The following is a 21,349-nucleotide window of genomic DNA, read 5'->3' on the forward strand; positions in this document are numbered from 1 at the left end:
AGTTTTGTGATTTTTTTTTACTACAATAAAAAGCTACTTACATTCTTGTCTATGAACTAAATACTCATATTTTTAACCACTTACAATTCATGTGTTGGTCTTTATTCTGTTTCAGTTGTTTCTTCTAGGTTTCTGTGTAGATATTTTCCTCAAATAAGGCTAAAATTGTATTCTCCAAACTTTAAATAATATTGGGAAGTGTGGGCATTCCTGTTTTCCCCTTGACTTTACCAGAAATCCTTTACTACTCTCAATTAACTGTGGAGTTGGCTATTGGTTTGATGTGGTCAGTCTTGATCAGAAGAAGATTTCTATTCCTAGTTTCTTAAAAACATCTTTTAGCCATGAAGACTTTTGTTCTCCCCCTGAAAAAATATAATCAAAATTAAGGTTAGCATTGCATTTAATTTGTGAATTTGTTTCGGGAAAACTAAGTTGCTGGCATTTAATCCTATGCATAAATGGGTTAAATATTTACCACCAATCCTAGATACCATGGCACTCCCGTTCTTGAGTCTCTACTTAGATTCTTCTTTTAATTAGTTAATCTATATATTTCGTATTTTTTTTCCAGGAACAATATGTGGAGGTATGTTTTCTGAATTCTTAAGTAAGAATATCTTTCTGTTGCCTTCATCCATGAACAATAATGTGGCTAGACAATTCCTGGCCTCAATTTTTTACCCTTCGAATCCCGTAGTCCTTGCTGTATTGTAGCCTCACATCAAAACCAGCCTGATGTTTTTTCCGTTTAATATTTTATAAGCATCTACTTGGTTGCATGTCGACATTTTTATGCTTGGAAATGAAAGATTTAACTGGGCTGTGTCTGCTTAGAAGTCTTCCTTTTATTGTTTGTTTTACTTGGAGTGTGGCATGTCATTTCAAACTGAAGATTCGGGTATTCAGCTTAGAAATGTGTTCTTAAATTATAACTTTGACTCTTGTGTCTCTTTCACTTATTCCAGCCTCTTCCTCAGAAATGCCAGTTCCTTGTGTGTTTAATATTTTCTGTGTGTGCCCTGAACCTACTGCCTCCTCACAGCATTGGCTTCTTTGTTCATTTTCTTTACTTTCATCCTCTATATCATTGAGCCAATGTTCTGTGACTTCATCTGGGGTTTTTCTTTTCCAGCACTGTTAGAAATTTCGCTGTGATGGTCTTTCTTTTATTACATTCTTTCCATAATTGTTCCTGCTACTAGATAACACTAGCTGGTTATCACATCCTTTAGCTCAAGTTCATAGACTTCACATTGTCCTTATATTTTATGGAGAGTGCAAAGCAGGTATATAAAACTTCCTTTTTTTTTGTTTTTTTTTTTGAGACGGAGTCTCGCTCTGTCGCCCAGGCTGGAGTGCAGTGGCCAGATCTCAGCTCACTGCAAGCTCCGCCTCCTGGGTTTATGCCATTCTCCTGCCTCAGTGTCCTGAGTAGCTGGGACTACAGGTGCCCGCCACCTCGCCCGGCTAGTTTTTTTTTGTATTTTTTAGTAGAGACGGGGTAAAACTTCCTTCTTTTTCCTGTAGTTAATCTTTTTCAAAGCTATGCTAGTCTTCTCCCTCAAGTATTAGGTTTATCTCTTTTGTGTAGAAAACTATTTCCACAGATGTTGTACGAAGATTTTGTTCTGCTTTCTGTAAACTTGCCTTTGGATCAGGGGAGGTTTACGTCAGCCTGGTATTTCCCTTGAGTGTTGTCTTTTAGTTTGTTCACTGTTCACTTGCATGCTCTTAAAATCCTGTTATTCGCTTTTAAGCTAATAAATCACTTGATGATAACGTATATCATTTGTTTGGTAATCCAACAGCGTGGTCGGGCAGAGGGACTGGGGAGCTGGGGAAACCTGCATATTAGTAGCCTTGTTTTTTCAGTATGGATGTGAGGTTGTGTGGCTTCCATTCTTTCTACAGAATGTGGCTGGGTCGGAGTTCGCTACTGATGTCACCATCCCTGACATCCAGCAGGGTTGCCATATTTCCTAGGAGGATGCCTGTGCATCAGAAAGAATAGAGAGCAGGAAAAGCTCTCACCACCGATGCTTGTTCTTGGGTCTTCTGACAGGTGTTTCAGATGCTCTGCCGCATAGCCATGAACTGTTCCAAACAGGAGTTCAGTGTATCTCCGTCTAACAAGGAGAATTTTCTATAGTTGAAGCCAAAATTGTTTCTGCTTGCATTCCATGGCATTTTCTCAAGAAAATCAACTTGGTGTTCCACTGGGTACCAGAGGCACTGTGATTGCTAAAAGGGTTTTAGGACTTCCATTTCTTACTGCGACGCCTTAGCATGCAGCAGACCAGCCTTCCCATCAACAGCCTATAGAAGAGCATCACAGAACTCCTGTGAAATATTTGTGAGGTCCTTGGAGAGCCACTAGGCCAGCTAGAGGTGCAGGACCAAGCCCGGGGGATGGGAACTTGCCGAGGGGAGCCCCCTGTTCTGTACAGCTCTTGCTTCTGGGCCTTGGCTGATGTATAAACACCGCAGGCCAAGAAATGGAAACTCTTGCAGAGCTCAGACCTCTGAGGAGATAAGGGCACTAAGGGAGAGCTAAGAGGAGCCAGGGAGAACTTGTAGAAGTTTTACGGAGCTGGTAAGACTAAAAGTGGAGTTTGGGTTACAAAGGTAGTTGTGCCCAGACAAAAGAGGCAGACACATAAGTGTGGGTGGTCTTTCAGCTAGAGGCGTTGCTGAATCCTCGCCATTTAAGGCAAGAGATCCAGCCATGGCAAAGGGCCTGGTGGTCTTGGAGTGCTTGGGAGACAAAGGTGTTAGAGTCCAGGGCCCACTGAGGAGGAATTAGGAAAACACTCCAGACTACTCCAGATCAATGTTTTTACTCAGGAGACCGGGAGCAGGGGTGCGGGGACGGAACAAAATGCCCCAACCTTGTACACAGGCGTTCCCATCTAGTAAGCCAGCTGCACAAAGCTTGGACAGCCAAGAGGACAAGTGTCCCCGAGGGCCACTCCCATGGCCAAAGTAGAGTCACCTTCTAAGCTGACACCTGTGTTCTGCAAAGCTCCTCTAAGGGCTGACGATTTTTGGATGCCAATAATCTTGCAACGGGGATTAGAAGCAAACAGACATGGTGGGAAATTTCACAAACGCTTTGATTCTGCTGGTGGGGATGTCCCTGTGTGGAAAGGCTGTGGCTGGGGTTTGATCCCAGCTCTGCCACCAGGCAGCTTTGTTCCCTCAGTGCCTCGGCTTTCTTGTCTGAAGGGAGTGGGACTGGGAACAGCTCTCTCCGGAGCTCTGTTTGGCTTTGAATTGGGGTGCTGGGGATGGCAGTAGAATTATGCTTCATTGCTATGCATATAGAGTGACGCCGTCATTAAACTTGACATGAGGCTGGACAGTTAAGGCATTGGGCTAGTATAAAAGATATCCAGATGTGACGGATTTGCATATTCATGCCTCACTGCTATTCCCAGGGAATCTGAAATGTCGGAATTGTATTCATGCCAGTTGTGGGTCTGCAGTGTCATGGTCCACGGTCTGCTTGCCATGCAGAGGAAGGCATTGCACAGCCTGGCCACACAGAGGAGGGCACCACATAGCGAAAATCATGAGGTTGAGATGGCTGTCCTTTCCTTGAACCTCCAAATCCCCAAAAAGCTTCATCAGCCATCAAATACTTGGGAAAGGTCTGTATATTTAGTGAAATTGGTGAAGCAATCACATTAACTTCAAGTGCAGAATGAAGGTAGCCTCAGCCGTGGTGCAATTTAAAAGGTGAAAACATTGCTTACATCCAAGAAGGCCACTGAAACAGGAACATGCATGAATTCACTGTGAATGTTGCCGATGTCAAGTTAGGTCCAGGGCGTCGGGGGTGGAGCTGCTGCTGGACTCCAGGCCCAGCTGTCTCTGGCGGTCAGCTCCACCATCTCCTAAAGACTAACCTACTCCAATCCATAGTTTTGTAGAAATAGAGGAAGCCCACCCAGATGAGAAGACAGAGCCCCCCGACTTGCTGTAGCATGGAGCCCAGCCATCATCACTGTGTTTGGAAGAGACTCACACACAGGCAGAGGACCAGGAAAGCTTCAGAATGGAAGAGGGGAGAGCTCGGGTGTGCCTGCATGGGGGGCTGTTGGCCTGAGCTGAGGATGGTGGCAGAGACAAGGATCTTGTGTGGTTGGTTGGCAAGAGGTGGATACTTGGCTTTCTCTATTAGTACTGAGTTAGAAATAGGGACAGAAGTTACAAAGGCCAACTATTAATCAAGTGCTGGCCACTAGGGGCTGAGTGTTACGAGGGTGGTTGTTTGAGTGCCTGCACGGTTACTAGAGACTGACGGCAGGCTGACTTCCTGGGTCAGTTGCTGAAGATCACGGGTTGGTTTCCTGGGACCCGGGTCAATAGCTGTAGATCATGTGTTGGTTTCCTGGGACCCTGGTCAATGGCTGTAGATCATGTGTTGGTTTCCTGGGACCCGGGTCAGTTGCTGAAGATCATGGGTTGGTTTCCTGGGATCCGGGTCAGTTGATCACGGGTTGGTTTCCTGGGACCCGGGTCAGTTGCTGAAGATCATGTGTTGGTTTCCTGGGACCCGGGTCAGTTGCTGAAGATCATGTGTTGGTTTCCTGGGACCCGGGTCAGTTGCTGAAGATCATGGGTTGGTTTCCTGGGACCCAGGTCAGTTGCTGAAGATCATGGGTTGGTTTCCTAGACCTGGCCGTTGTCTGTTGGTATATTTAGTCTTTCAGTTTTTAAATATAGACAATGAGACCAAGGTGATCTTTCCCAAAACTTTAGGGAAATCAAGATCGTGCCCAATTCAGTCAACTCATTAAAGTATCCTAAAAATCCTTTTAGGATGAAAGAAACACTCGAATCCAAACAGGGAGAGTGGGGTGATATTCTGCTCTTGTGTAAAGGACGCACACTCTAGTGGGTTATATGTGATCCCATAACAAAGAGGCAGAAGTCTTGGGGGAGCCAGACCTTGGGGGACGAAAGTCCAGGCTTGAGGCTTTTGAGTGATGGAGCTAGAGCGCGGGGGAAGATGAAAGAGCACCCAAGACTGCCCGACACCCACCACGCAGACCCTGTCATGTCTGAGCACACTCTGACTAATGACATGGCTTGATATTCAGGTGACTGAATTCTGGTGAGCATGTGCCCTGGAGACTGTGGACAGGAACATCTCTATTACCGAAAGTACACACATGGGCTGCCGGTCCTCTGTGAGGTTGGGTTGCCTGAGGGCAGATGGATAAAATCCAGTTTATGGGCATCCAGAGCAGACAGGTCGTACCCCAAGGAGGTCTTGATCCAGGGGTCCCTGTGGGAGCTCAGCCCTCAGGCCGTCATCCTCAGCCTCTCTCTGGTGCCTTTTGAGCAGCACCACAGCCCTCTTGGGGTGGCCATAGAGGTTCTCAGTCAGTGCTGTGCTGAGCCACACAGGAGCTCAAGGGAAAAGGAAAAGTCATAACTTCTGGTGCTGTCTTTATTCCCAATGTGGATATTTTGTTTTTCACAGAGTTTTACATTGGCGTGTGTAAACACTGCATTAAAATATTCTTTCTCTCAATGCCATTTTGCACTCAAGTGACTGTCTGACCTGAGCCTGGTCCTGCCCGCAGTGTCCTGAAGACCCCAACAGAACGCTGGGTCTCTTCCTCCCCCAGACACTGCTCTACTTCATGCATTCCAAAGCCAGCTGCTCAGCTGAGCCCTGATGTGAGGGAAAATGTGTAGTTGAAAATCCATGGTGTGTGAGGACATAATGAAATACGAATCGAGCAATGCAACGTTGCTCCAAATTTCTGAAGTAACAGCAACAGAGAGACCCACTTACCATTGTGTTATTAGGGACAGATGCCTTCCTGCTTTTGAGCTTGGGAAACCCAGGGGCTGGTAGGCAGAGTTTCAGACGCGGAGACCCTGTTACTAAACGAGAACAGAGCGAGATGGGTGGATGCTGGCCACGTGTGCCAGGAAGTGACATCCACGTGCACAGGAGGCCACCCCGTCCGCCCGGCCACCTCACTGCCCAGTGCAGGGAAGCTGTTCATCAGACCACGTTGGATCCTCCTCCTCCTTGTGTGGCGTTCCTGTTTGGACCGCGATGGCATCAACAGAGGCCTCCTTGATGCCGGGCATGTGAAAAATCAATGATGCTGAGGAGGGCGGTGATATTTCAATGCCCTGGAAAGAGAATAACTGTAAAAAGAGCCTGGTAGGGTGGGCACTGGTCTGTGCAGGGCATGGACCTCTAGGAAGAAGAGCAGCACTGCCCCCCTGAAAGTGGTTCCAGTGAGTGCCGCTGCGTGGGAGGGAGGCTCCCCTGGCAGCCTCCACAGGACACTGTGGTACACACAGAGGGCAGTGGGGTTAGTCCATGGGTTGTGGCGTGATGTAAAGGATGCCCAGTGTAATTTGAATTTTGGATAAGCAATGAAGGCTTTTCTAGTATAAGTGTGACCCACATTGTACACAGGCATCCTGTATTTTTACTTGCTACCTCTGGCAACCCCCGAGTGTCAAGGTTCTGAAAGCAGGGGTCATGGAAGGCTCTATTTGTGTCTCCTATATGAGACTGCTGGCAGCTATTGAGAGCCCAGGCGAGGGTACCTGGTGAGCCACATCTCCCTCTGTCCCAGCAGGGCTGTTGGGAGCCCAGGAACCTGGGTGGGTTTTAGCTCTGGGTCTTTGTAATTTCTTAAGAAAACCCTCCAAGTTAGAAAGAGGCAGGAAAAGGGGAGGAGTTGCAGAGAAAAGGGAAGGGAATGATTAAGGGGCTATAGGACTGCTTGATTTATGGCTTAGGGGTAGAAATAGAAAGAACTAGATAGGATTTACCTTAATCTTACAGTGACTAATTGCTCAAAGATTGGTGACAGAGATGAATGCTGGTAAATATCTTTCTGAGCAAAAGCATCAAAGGTGATTAAACTCTGCTAGAATTAAGGACAATGCCACAGGGTTAAGAAAAGAGGGGAAAACATTAATAAGATGAAGGATTTTTCTCTGAAACCTTACCGCATCCTTATTCATCATGGGCCCTGCGTGCTACATTGATCACTGATGTTTCACCCACTAACTTCTTCTTTGGATGTCTTCCTCATTCCTGAAAACTTTTTCCAGTCCTTTGGAAGTCACTATGGAATGGGGGTTTGGTGAAGGAAAGAGGACTCCGGGGATGTTTCTGTTTCTGAGATATGAAGTAAGCACAGTGTGTTAGGAGAAGTGCAAAATTCTAGGGGGGGATGAAAAGACCTTCCGAAGGAGGGGCAGGTAGGCAAGAAGCAGCAGCACCCAGGGTAGCGATGATTTGCTTATAGACATACGTCTTTGGGACTTACTTCACACCAGGATCTCCAGGGAAGGAACCGGACAAACTTGCCCGGGGGAAGTTTCTATTTGGAAGGTCCTTTTTTTTTTTTTTTTTTAAGACGGAGTCTCGCTCCGTTGCCCAGGCTGGAGTGCAATGGCACAATCTCGGCTCACTGCAACTTCTGCCTCCCAGGTTCAAGCGATTCTCCTGCCTCAGCCTCCCAAGTAGCTGGGATTATAGGTGGCCACCACTACACCCGGCTAATTTTTTTTGTAGTTTTAGTAGAGGCGGGGTTTCACCATGTTGGTCAGGCAGGTCTCGAACTCCTGACCTCAGGTGATCCACCCGCCTCGGCCTCCCAAAGTGCTGGGATTACAGGCATGAGCCGCCACGTGCGGTGGAAGGTCCTTCTTAGAGGCAAGCATGTGGTTCTGAATACTGGGAAGCTACTGCAGGATCCAACTTTGCTTTTCATCAGGGCATGGCGGTGAACTCCTGTACCGCATGGCTGGCAGGTGAGAGCAGAGATGAGGCCTCAGTGTGTAAACCACCCCCCCAGACACCCCCCACCCCGTCTAGCAGCAGCTCCGCTGGCCCAGATGAGCTGATGGATGCTGTGCCCCTTCGTGAGGAGGGTCTTCAAAGCGTGCCCCCTGCTTGTGTTGGTGACAGAAGTGGTCTCGGAAAGTAACTCTCTGCCAGGCAACAGCTTCATGAACAATTTTGATCCCATGTGTATACATTTAAAGTCTGAATGAGCTATTTCAATTTTTGAAATGTATACTTTACTGCATGTTATTGGGAATACACTGTTGTTTGAGAATTTGGGGAGGGGCACTCTTAGGATATGCCCATTACAAGTGCTGGGAGGTACCGTCATGCTTTCTATTGAGAGTAAAAAAGGGAAGAAAAAGAACCTCCCAACTTGAGCTGCTGCAACTTAGCGAGCAAGTGGACGCACTGTAGCCTCCCACAGGAGACTGTCGCTCCTGCCTGCCTCTCGGTTGGACGATTAGAGGCTGAGTGGCCCTTCCAACGTGGAGAAGCATGCTTGATTTACGTTTTCTTCATGTCCATCGGCTCCCAGGTATGAACTTGCTCAAGGCTGCCCCAGGAACAGGACTGATTCGGAATCAGAATCTTGGTTTTATAGAAAAGACAGTTAATAATCCTCTGCAAAGAAATGGGTTTGTAAGAATATTGTAATATATATTATGTGTGCACCAATCATTCTTCTCAGAACAACTATGAATGTATTAGTCTTTTATTTACTGGGTTGTTTTTATTATTTGTCAACTATTTAGCTCAGCAATTAGAAATAAGCTTCAAGACAAGAACGTATATTAATAATTATAATTAGGTTTTGGAAAAATTAAAACCAAGTGAAAATAAATGGCTCCATCTCTAGAAGAAAATTGCTGTGTTGTTGTCAAGTTAGCACGGAGGCATTAAGAATTGTAGATGGTTTACAGCCCACTCTTTTTTATGCAGTAGGGAATGCAGGAGCGAAGGAGGCGTGCAGCTCCTCTGCACATCCGTTCCTGCGAGGTGACTTGCGTGTTTGTTTTGTGTTTGGTGCCTGAAGTCCAAGCATACTTAGAAGTGATATGTTAAAGCCAATTGGTAAGGACCTAAAGTTGGTATATTGAAATTTATGACTTTCTTTGGTATTATCCTGCTGACGGATGGTGCTGGTCTTGCAGATTCTCTGGGGTGCAGTCAGGAGCAGGCAAACTGGCAATTTCAACACATTATAAGATGGTCTGGAAGCTGCAGAGAAAGCAATCCCCTGAGATGCTGGCAATTTTCTGCCTCTTGGAAAGAATTAAAGTCAACCTGAAGCAGGCCTCTCTGGTTCAGCAAGCCTGGAACCCAGCAGCTTCCTGGAAGCCCCGCAGAGCTGTGTGGCAACTGTAATGGTGCTTGCAGGGAGTGAGGGATTCTTTTTGCCCCCTCTGTGCTGAGTAAACCATTTTACTTTCTTGCCTGAATGAAAATGTTGCTGTTGTTTAATATAAGTAGCAGGAGGAGAACCCAGCACAGCAGGTACATGGCATCCAAAGACTCTCTGGAGAGACCTGGAGTTTTGTTTGGCAATGTTTTCTCTTTCTGGAGTGTCTCAGAGGTATCTCTGTGCTTACCTGATGACCTGTGGTCTGTATGCTGTGGGGCAAGCTCACATCCACTCTGCATAAGCAAATAGCCCCTCCAGAGGGCCACCTGGAAACAGTGCTTGCTGCGGGAACCCTGCGGGGGCACTCAGGAGACGTGGGGTCTAATTCTGCATAACCTTGACGACTGCATAACCCTGGGCGAGTTCTTTCTCCAGGCCTTGGTTCCTTTATTTTCAAAACAAGTTTGCACTTGATCTTTTCTAGCTCTTAAGTTTTGCAATTCTATGTTTCATTGATATAAAAATGTATTCTAAGCTCAATATTTTTCTGACAGAAGTTCAGGCTCATTTTGCTCAATCACTCTCTAGAACCAGGGTCCAAAAATTAGAGCAGCCTGTGTATGCGTGTCCTCTTCCCACCAGAGCCCCTTAGCTCCATGCTCCTGCTCCCCAGGGTTGCTCCCACAGGCAGTTGGAGCAGGGCCCCTGAGCTCCGTGCACCTGCCACCCAGGACTGCTTCCGCAGGCAGATTGAGCGGGGTTCCTGAGCTCCCTGTGCCTGTTACTCAGGACTGCTCCCACGGGCAGATGGAGTGGGGCCCCTGAGCTTTGAGTACCTGCTACCCAGGACTGCTCCTGCAGGCAGATGGAGGAGGGCACATCCCACATCCCGCGTACTTTGGGATGTGCTCTTGTACATATGGTCGCTTAGAAAACAAGGCACTCATCACGATTAAGTTGATCTCATTACCGAGCAATAAATTGGAAACTGCAATGAAATGAGGTTGATTTCTGACTGACAAATTTTGGTTTCAGGGTGGAAAGGAAATAATCATATTTAAAGCTGCAACAGCTGTTGCATCGTATTATATTTTAAACCCTTTTAGAGGAATTAGTTAATTAATTTTAACATTGTTAAACTCTCCTTAATAGTGTTCCAAAATACCTAGCAGTGATTAATCATGATCAGAATTTTTATCAGTCATGATCTAATACGTTTTCCCAAAAAGAAGATTTTATTGCACATTAAAATTACTTAGTTCATATTCTTTAATTGTAGATCTTAATCTTGTTTGAAAATACAATCTTTATCCATTCAGTGTCATGCAAAGTTAGTGCCTCTTCTCAAAAAAACAGTTTCAAACTTTGCTTGGATTCTTTTCTTCCTTTTTGCTAAGCCATATCATTTAATTTCATGTGGCTTTAATGAGTAATTGTTTTCAACAATTTCTAAGAGTTTCAGTCAGCAATATTTCATTCCAGAATAAAAGGTAATGATCCGTAAATTCCTAATGCCATAATTTTATAGCCAGTAAATTAGTCTTTAATGGGTTCAATAAGTTCTGTGATGTATGTCATTAATTGTTAATGGTGTTTTAACTAGATAATTGTTAGGAAGGGCTGTTTATCATCACCACCGGTGAATGACTGATCCGTAGTTTTGGTTCCACTCCATATCGTGGAGTTTTTTATCTGGCTTTGTGGGCAGAGAGCTGATCAGGTGCCCAAAATGCACAGGCCAAGCATCCCTTTCCCACATTAGCATATCCTGCGCTGAGACATGTAACTCTACAGCCTTCCATGCCAATTTACTTTATCTTCTGTATCAGTCAGCTGTTGGTCCTGTTATGCTGGGTAACAAACCACACCAGAATGCAGTGGCTAAAATAACCGCTGTTCATGTTCGCTGTGCTGGTTGGTTTCCTGTCTCACATTGGTGAGACTGTGGGATCCAGTTATTTAGTTAAGTAAGAATCTCATGTGACCATGAAGATATTTTGTAGATGTTCACATCATGATTCAAACATGAGTCATGTTTGAAATCTCCTTTCTTGTAGGAGATTGTAGATCTCCCTACAATCAGCAGACTCTGAGCCAAGCAGATGACTCTCCCTAATGTGGGTGGGCCTCATCCAGTCAGCTGACATTCTTAAGAGCAAAGACCAAGGTTTCCCAGAGAAGCAGGACTGCAGTGTTAGCTCCTGCCTGTGTTTCCAGCCTGCAGCCTACCCCTCGATCCTGGACTTGCCAGCCTCCTTGCACATGTGCAGACTCCGTGAAGGTGGGCTGGTCTCCTGTGGGCTCGGCTGGGGCAGGCTCTCCACTGCAGGTTGGGTCCACCTCTGTGCTTGCACCTCTCCTCCTCCTCGAGCGAGAAGGTTTCCCAAGGCATGCTCTTCCCCTGAGCAGTGGCAAAGAAGCAGGAGGGCTAGCCTCGTCTTTTTTTTTTTTTTTTTTTTTTGAGATGGAGTCTTGCTCTTGTCACCCAGGCTGGAGTGCAATGGCATGATCTCCACTCACTGCAGCCTCCTCCTGGGTTTAAGTTATTTTCCTGCCTCAGCCTCCCAAGTAGCTGGGATTATAGGTGTGCACCAACGCACCAGGCTAATTTTTGTATTTTTGGTAGAGATGAGGTTTCACCATGTTGGCCAGGCTGGTCTTGAACTCCTAACCTGAACTGATCTGCCCGCCTCAGTCTCCCAAAGTGCTGGGATGACAGGCGTGAGCCACTGTGCCTGGCCTGTGGCCTCGTCCTTTGAGCATGTTCCTCGCTGGTTTCAAGTTGGCCAACATCTCATTGGCCAATGCAGATCACACGATGGAGCCCACAGTATGGGGCAGAGAAGTTCACTCCACTCGTGGTGGGAAGAACTACAAAGTCACTCGGCAAAGAGAGGAGATGAAGGAAGGGTGGAGGAGCGTGGCAACAATTCACTCTACCTCAGCTCCTCAGCCGAGTGAGGCTGGAGACACAGGGACCCCAATAGACACATCTCCCGGTTGCTTCTTACATATCCTGGACCAGAGAGAATAAGTTGCAGCAAGTCAAAGACACACTCAAAGCTCCTCCCACAGAGGAACGGTTCTCTCTAAAAACCCCACCAAGGCGCCACTGCAGAGGAGCACAGAATTCACGTTTGACAGCCTCAACGTCCATCACGTTCACTGCCTGCTTTTGTGTGTCATGTTGGCGAGGCTGTAGTATCCAGTTATTTAGTCAGACAAGAATCTCATGTGACCATGAAGATATTTTAGACATGTTTTTCCATTCAGGCAACCCTACGTGTGTCGGCAAACAGAGGGCTTACTTTTGGAATTTTTGCCATTGCAAAAACGTGACCATGAGCACATTTCCTGTCCTCTCTGCATTTATGACTATTTCAGGTAGATAGTGTTGGATGCTGCTGCCATGAGAACTCAACAATCATGTCTGCATGGGGACGCTGGGTGGAGAAAGGGGGCACAGAGAAGACGTGGCAGGGCCCTTTGGAGGGAAGGGCACGGCTTTACCAGTGAAGATGGATGAGCTTTGAAACAGGAATTCCTGGCCAAGGGAAAAACACAAGCAAATTCAGAGACAATGATAATTGGTGATAAATGATAATGACTTCAGCTTAACCAAGCCTAACTCAGCTGATGCACATTCCAAATATTAACGCTTGGGCATGGATGTCTTTGGTGATCTGTGTAATCTAGAAAAAATTACCCTAAAAAAATGTGCACAGGCACACACGAGACGTACTTCCAAAGCCTTCAGTAGCGTAGCGTAACACACGACTACAGAACTTGTAATCCATAACACACAATTACAGAACCCATAATTGTAAGGAATTTGTGGGCTGCAATACTATAATAGCAAGGTATTTATGAAGCAGAATCCATAGGATAGTTGATCAATTGAGCATATGAGATTAGGAAAAGGGAAAAATCAAGAATTGCCGAGTTTTCCAAATTGATGGATTAAGTGGAGACAAGGGGGCTGGCTGTCCCGGGACACATGGAAGGGTGGGGTCTCCGGAAGGTGAAGGTTTCAGGTGGACCCTGTGCGGGTTATTCATGCCCAGGAGGCAGCTGTGCCTCCCCATCTGAGGCCCAGGAGACAACTGGGCTCTGAAAACAGAAACCAGGCATCGCTAACACAGGAAGTGTTTGGGACATGCCTGCGTGGCCTCAACACTCCTGGGAAGCCAGTAGGGACTGTGCCAGGCCGTGGGAGGCAGGTGGGAGAAGTGAAAGTACCTTCAGAGAGCAGCATCCCAGCCTCAGGATGGAAGGGCATGCTCGGAGCAGAGCGCCATGGGAGAGTCAGCGGCCAGGGCGAGAAGAGCACTGAGCAGAGGCCATGGATTTAGCACAAAGATCAATCATTTTTGGCGGGCGCAGTGGCTCAAGCCTGTAATCCCAGCACGTTGGGAGGCCGAGACGGGCGGATCACGAGGGCAGGAGATCGAGACCATCCTGGCTAACATGGTGAAACCCCGTCTCTACTAAAAAATACAAAAAATTGGCGGGCGAGGTGGCGGGTGCCTGTAGTCCCAGCTACTCGGGAGGCTGAGGCAGGAGAATGGCGTAAACCCAGGAGGCGGAGCTTGCAGTGAGCCGAGATCCGGCCACTGCACTCCAGCCTGGGCAACAGAGCGAGACAACGTCTCAAAAAAAAAAAAAGATCATTCATTTTTAAATTAGATCACCCAACCCCTTTGGAGATGCCTGGACTACTTGCCTACCCCATCTGCTCTCATGGGAGACAGTGGAAGTGAGCTGAGGAGCTGCTGCAGGCTCTGGCAGTGAGTCCCGGGGTCCCTGGGAACAGGTGGAATCTGGAGTCAGGGAAGGACCCTGGAGGGTCTGAAAGGCATCCACACTCACCTCCCGTTAAGAAGCACTGGTCTTGAGGACGGTGTCGTGCCCACAGTTAAAATTCTGGATGTACTAACTGTTCCATGAAGTACTCCTTCCTTGAAATTCATGAGAATGGGACCTGGATTCCAATTCATCAAAAATATTCATTCTATAACCACCTATGCAGAGAGTGGTATGGAAATATACTCTGGGCCCGATGGTGGCAGGTGCAGCCCCCACACAGAGTTCTTCTTGCTGTCCGAGCCTGTCATCCAGAGAGGCTGGAGATCTTCATGGGATAAAATGCTACTGCTGCTGAGGAATGGTAAATGAGTTGTGTGCAGAGTGACGTGGCATCAGTGGAGATAGAAAACCAACAATGCTTCACCGTTCATACTAATATCTAAAATATCCCTGAGCTCAGCTCATGTATTCATAGATTTTTGAAATGCAGTGTATTGCACTGCCAATATGAAAGCACTGATATTATGTGATGTCTAAGTAGTGCTAACAAAACAAAAGTAACATAGCTTACAGAAACCCCAGAATTCAGGCAATAGTCAAAAGGACTACTGTTCAAATCAGAACAAATTTAATAAAGATAGTATCAGATCTTGAAAAATAACCTCCTCATATTACATGTAATAATAACAACAACATGAATCAGTGAAAAGCAAGGTTGACTAAGCAGTAGAAAAAATATAAAACCACGTCAACAGTATCCTCGCTAGTTTCAAAATGCATACGAACTTTCTCACATATAGAAGTTCATAGAGATCAAACATAATCACTACAGCCACCAAGAAACAATGCAGGTTGAAAATAAGAAGAAAGTATAGTAAGATTCATTTAGCACACTTGAGTAGCTACTATGGGCCAGGCAACACGTGAGGTTCAAGCACACAGAGATTAGTAACAGTTCATTACTGCCATTGAAGAGCTAGCAACTTAATAAGTGAAATCACCTAAGGGAAGTATTTCAATGTGTATAGCAATCCACTGATCAACACATCACTGTTCATCTCTGAATACTTTTCCTTCCTTCGTTTTTTAAAATTTTAATTTACGTATAGTAAAATTCACCCTTTTTGGTGTACAGTTATGTGAGTTTTGGCCCATATATATGGTCATGTACCCACCACCACACCAAGATGCAGAACCCTTTCACCACACCTCAAAACCACCCCCCACTGCAGCTTCATGGCACAACTCCCTTTACCCTGGACTCTCTGACAACCACAGAACACTTCTTTCCCAGAACATCATGTGAATGGAGTAGTACAATATGTAACATTTGGAGACTTTTTTTTTTTTTGAGATAGGGTCTTGCTCTGTCACCCAGGCTGGAGTGCAGGGACTTGATCTCAGCTCACTGCAGTCTTGACCTCCCAGACTCAAGCCATCCTCCCACCTCAGCCTCCCGAGTAGCTGGGACCACAGGCACGTGCCACCATGATGGGCTATTTTCTGTATTTTGTACAGACAGGATCTCACCATATTGCCGAGGCTGGTCTCAAATGCCTGAGCTCAAGCCATCCACTGACTTCAGCCTCCCAAAGTGCTGGGATGACAGATGTGAGCCACCGCACCCGGCCTACCTTCTCTCATCATAAAACACTTGAGAGTCACCATGTTGATGCTTGTATGCTGCTCAGCATTCTGTGGTATGGCGAAATACACTTTCCCCAACTGAGGAACATTTGGCTGGTGACTAACTTTTGGTAATTATGGCAGGAGCTACTGTACACATTCATATATAGGTCTTTGTGCAAACAAGTTTTCATTTCACTAGGATAAATATCAGGAGTGGATTGCTGTCTTGTATGGTAAGTGCACACCCATTAGAAGAAAAGATAGGAGAAAATATTCATGATCTTAGTTAGGCAAAGAAATAAGTCTTGGCAATAGCACCCGAAACAAGATGTTTTAAACAAAGAATATAAATTAGACTTTATCCAGACTAAAAGATTTTGCTGTATGGAAGATTGTGTTAAGAGAAATGCAACCCAAAGGTTAGGAGAAAATATTTGCAAATTATTTATCTGACAAAGGACTTATATTCACAATACATAAAGAACATTCAAAACTCAACAATAATAGTAAACAATCCAATAAAAAATGGGCAAAAAACATATTTTGCTATGGCAAATAAGCACATAAAATGCTCAATATCGGACCGGGGGCACAGTGGCTCACACCTGCAATCCCAGCACTTTGGGAGGCCGAGGCAGGTGGATCACCTGAGGTCAGGAGTTTGGGACCAGCCTGCCCAACATGGTGAAACCCTGTCTCTACTAAATATACAAAAAAAATTAGCCAGGTGTGGTGGTGGGCATGTATAATTACAGCTACTTGGGAGGCTGAGGCAGGAGAATTGCTTGAACGCAGGAGGTGGAGGTTGCAGTGAGCCAAGACTGTGCCATTGCACTCCAACCTGGACAACGAAAGAGAGACTGCATCTCAAAAAAAAAAAAAAAAAAAAAAAATGCTCAACATCATTAGTCATCACAGAAATGCAAAACAAAACCACAACAACAAACCACTAGCCACCCTTTAGAACATCTAGAAAAGAAGCAAACTGACCACAGCACATGTTGGTGGGGATGAGAGAACAGGAACATGCTGCTGGTGGGAATGCAAAACAGTGAATTCACAATGGCAGATGGTTTATTCACTCATCAACTAATAGAGCTTTGGATTGCTTTTACTTTTTGGTTATGAATAATACTGCTGTAAATACATGTGTACAAATGTTTGTGTATGTTTTTAATCCTCTTGAGTATATAAGTAACATTTCTGGGTCATATGGTGACTCCATGTTTAAGTTGTGAGGAACTTTCACACTGCTTTCCAAAGCAGCTGCCACATTCTGCGTTTCCACCAGCCAAGAATTGGAGTTACAACTTTCCACACACTCATCAACACTTACTATAAATACTTTTTGGTCATAGTAAGCTGGCAGGTATGAAGCAATATCTCATTGTGGATTTGATGTGCATTTCCCCCATGACTTATGACATTGGACATGTCTGCATATGTTTATTGGCCATTTGTATATGTTCTTTGAGAAAATTCTCTTCAAATCCTTTGACCATTTTATAAATTAGGTGACTGGTCTTTTTATTTTTGAGTTGTAAGAGTATTTTACATATTCTGGTTACTAGACCTATGTCAGGTATATATTTGGAAATCTCCCATCCTGTAGATTGTCTTTTCACATTCTTGGTATTGTCCCTGTGAAGGACAAAAGAATATAATTTCAATAGTATCCAGTTTAATTTTTTATTTTGTTGCTTGTGTTTTTGGTGCCATATCTAAGAAACCGTTGCCTACTTCAAAGTCATGAAGCTTTGTGCCTAAGTTTTCTTCCAAGAGTTTTGCAGTTTTAGCACTTATGTTTAAGTCTTCAATCCATTTTCAGTTAAACTTTGTATAGGGTAACAGGTAAAGGTCCAATTTTATTCGTTTGCATTTGGATATCCAATTGTCCCAGCACCACCCCTTGTTGAAAAGACAACTTTTTGCCCATTGAATTTTCTTGGCACCTTGAATGAAGATTGATTGGCTCTAAATGTGATGGTTGATTTTTGGACTGTCAATTCTTCTCTTCCATTGATCTATGAGTCTATTCTTATGCTCAGACGACACTGTCTTGTTTATTTTAGCTTTGTCATAAGTTTTGAAATCAAGAAATGTATCGTCCAACTTCTTTTACAAGTTTGTCTTGGCAGTTTTGGGTCTCTTGCATTTCCATATACATTTTAGGCTTACCTTAAAATGTCTATAAAGAAGCCAGCTGGGATTTTGATAGCATCAAAGCTGGGGCATATTCCCATTTTAATACTATTAAGTCTCTTGTTCTGTAAACAGTGAATGTCTTTTTAATTTTTAAGGTCTTCTTTAATTGTTTACAGTAACATAGTTTTTAGTGCACAAGTTTTCATTTAATTTGTTAAATTTTTATGCTATTGCAGATGTAATTGGTTTTGAATTTTATTTTTAGATAGCTCATTAGTAGTATACAGAAATACAATTGATATTTGCTTATATCTGAAATATGGCAGAACTTGTTTATACTAGTTTTTTTGTGTGTGGATTTTTGGGATATCATATATGCACAGTTAGGTCATTTGTGAACAGAGATGGTTTTACTTCTTTCTTTACAATCTGAATGCTTGTCTCCCCTTACCTAATTGCTCTGGCTAGAATATCCAGTACAATGTTGAATAAATTTTTTTTTTTTTTTTTGAAATGGAGTCTCACTCTGTCGCCCGGGCTGGAGTGCAATGGTGCAATCTCAGCTCACTACAAGCTCTGCCTCCTGGGTTCCTGCCATTCTCCTGCCTCAGCCTCCCCAGTAGCTGAGACTACAGGCGCCCGCCACCATGGCTGCCTAATTTTTGTATTTTTAGTAGAGACAGGGTTTCACCATGTTAGCCAGGATGATCTCGATCTCCTGACCTCGTGATCCGCCTGCCTCAGCCTCCCAAAGTGCTGGGATTACAGGCGTGAGCCACCACGCCTGGCCAAAATTCTTAAAAAGAACTTCTTTTTGTAGAACAATATTTCAGTATTTCATTATTATGCATGATATTGACTGTGGATTTTTATATATGTCTTCTCTAAGGTTGAGAAAGTTCCTTTCTATTTATAATTTGTTGATTGTTTTTTATCAGCAAAGGATGTTAGGATTTGTCAAATGATTTATCTTGTGAGTTAACCATGTGGCATTTATTCTTTATTTTATTAGTATGATCAATTTTCATATGTATTTACTTTTCTTTTCTTGTGATGTCTTTGCCTGGCTTTAGGATCAGAATAATACTAGCCTCATACAATGAGTAAAGAATTATTCCCTTGTCTTCTGTTTTTTGAAGAGTTTATAAAGAAAAAGTATTCATTATTCTTTAAACATTTGGTAAAATTTATCATTGAAATCATTTGGTCTTTGTGGGAAATTATTTGATGATCAATTAAATCTCTTGTTATAGGTCTATTCAGATTTTTAATTTTTCTTGAGACAGTTTAGGTAGCTTGTTTCTTTCTAGGCATTTGCACATTTTATCTAAGTTATCTAATTCATTGGCATGTAACTGTTCATAGCATTCATTTGTAATCCTTTTTATTTCTGTTAGGAGTATTATTCCTTTTTTCATTCCTGATTTTAGTGATTTGAGTCTTTTCTCTTTTTCTTCACAGTCTAAAGTGTATCAATATTATTGGTCTTTGAAAAGGGAAAAGCTTTTGCTTTTGTTGATTTTCTCTACTGGTTTTAATTCCTGATTTTACTTGTTTCTACTCTCATCTTGACTATTTTCTTCCTTTTGCTTGCTTTAGATTTATTTTGCTCTTCATTTTTCAATGTCTTAAGAGCATTAGCTTACTAATTTGAAATTTTTCTTTTTTTAAAAAAGTACATATTTTCAGCTATAAATACTCTGAAAAGCATGGGTTTAGTTGCAGCCCATAAGTTTTGTTATGCTGTATCCTTACTTCCAATCATGTCAACGTACTTCCTAATTTCCTTTGTGATTTCTTCTTTGACTCATGGGTTATTCAGGAGGGTGTAAATTGATTTCCACCTTTGAATTTTCCCAAATTGCCTTCCATTACTGATTTCTAGTTTCCTTCCATTGTGATCAGAAATCATACCCTTTATTATCTTAATCGTTTTAAATTTATTGAATTTTAAATTTAAATTTAAATCCTTTAAAAAATTAATAAATTTAGAATTACTGAATACACTATGGCCTAACATTTAGTCTGTTCTGGAGAATGTTCCATGTTTACTTGAGAACAGTGTGTATTCTGTTGTTGGATAAAATGTTCTGTATGTATTGGTTAGGTTTCGTTGATTTATAGTGTTTTTTAGACTTTATCAATTGGTCTTATGTCTAATTGTCCTATTCATTATTAAAAGTCAGATATTGAAGTATTTGAGTATTATTATTAACTATTTCTACCTTCAATTCTGTCAGTTGTTGCTTCATGTATTTTAGCCTCTGTTTTTAAATGCATATTGCTTATAGTTGTTATATCTTCTTGATAGATTGATCTTTCATCATTAAAATTGTCCTACTTTGTCTTTAGTAGCAGCTTTGCCTTAAAGTTTATTTTTAGTGTAGCTATGCCAACTCTTTTTTGGTTATTGTTTGCACAGTATATCTTTATCCATCCCTTCACTGTTAACCTACTTATGTCTTTGGAAATAAAGTATATCACTGCAAACAGAATATAGTTGAATCATGCCATTTTTATTCATCCTGCCAATATCTATCTTTTGACTAGAGCATTTAATTCATTCATATTTTATGAGTTATTTATAAGGTCTGGTTTACATCTGCCATTTTACTAATTGTTTTCTATATGCCTTATGTCTTTTGGGTTCCCTTAGCTTACCATTACTGTTTCCCTTTGTCCTAAATATATATTTTCTTGTTTCAATTTTAAGTCCTTTGTTTCTTTTAGTATATTGTTTAAGTTATTGAGTTATTTTCTTAGTAGTTGACTGAGGATTCCCATTAGTATCTTAAAATCATCTAGTTTGGATTAATACCAATTTAATTCTAATTGTACACAAAACTTTACTCCTATGCTGTTATTGTCCTATAACTGGCATCTTTACAGAGTACATGGCTGTCATCACAGATCTATAATTGTTGCTTTGTGCTATTTCCTTTTAAATCAGATAGGAGAAAAAAAGGTACAAACAAAAAATACTTTTATACCGTGTTTTATATTTAGCTGTTACCTTTACTGATGGTACTTTAGAAAAAAATTCTTTATTTTGATGTGAGTTACAGTCTAATATTGTTTCATTTCAGCCTGAAAGATTCTAGTATTTCTTGTAGGGAAGATCTCATAGTGATAAACTCTCTCAGGTTTTTGTTTATTTGGGAATGTCTTAATTTTTCCTTCATTTTTGAAGAACAGTTTTAGATACAGAATTCTTACTTGACTTTCTTTTCTTTCAGCATTTTGTAAATGTTATTCCACTGCCTTCTTGCCTTTGTAATTTCTAATGTAAAACCAGCTGTTGATCTTGTTGAGAATCTCTCATATGTCATGAATCACTTCCCTGTTGCTGCTTTCAAGAGTTTCTTTGAAATTTTGTCTTTGTTGAAAGATATCCTACTTGGAATTCAGAGAGCTCTTTGGTTATATAGATTAATGTTTTTTATTCAATTTGGGAAGTTTTTTGCCATTATTTCTTCAAATAGTCTTTCTTCCCCATTTTGTCTTTCCTTTCATTACGAGACTTCCATTACACATATGTTTATTTATTTGATCATTTCCCATAGGTCTCTGAGGCTCTGTTTATT

The sequence above is a fragment of the Colobus angolensis genome, unplaced genomic scaffold, assembly GCF_000951035.1.
Source record: "Colobus angolensis palliatus isolate OR3802 unplaced genomic scaffold, Cang.pa_1.0 Scaffold13, whole genome shotgun sequence".
Classification (NCBI taxonomy): Eukaryota; Metazoa; Chordata; class Mammalia; order Primates; family Cercopithecidae; genus Colobus; species Colobus angolensis.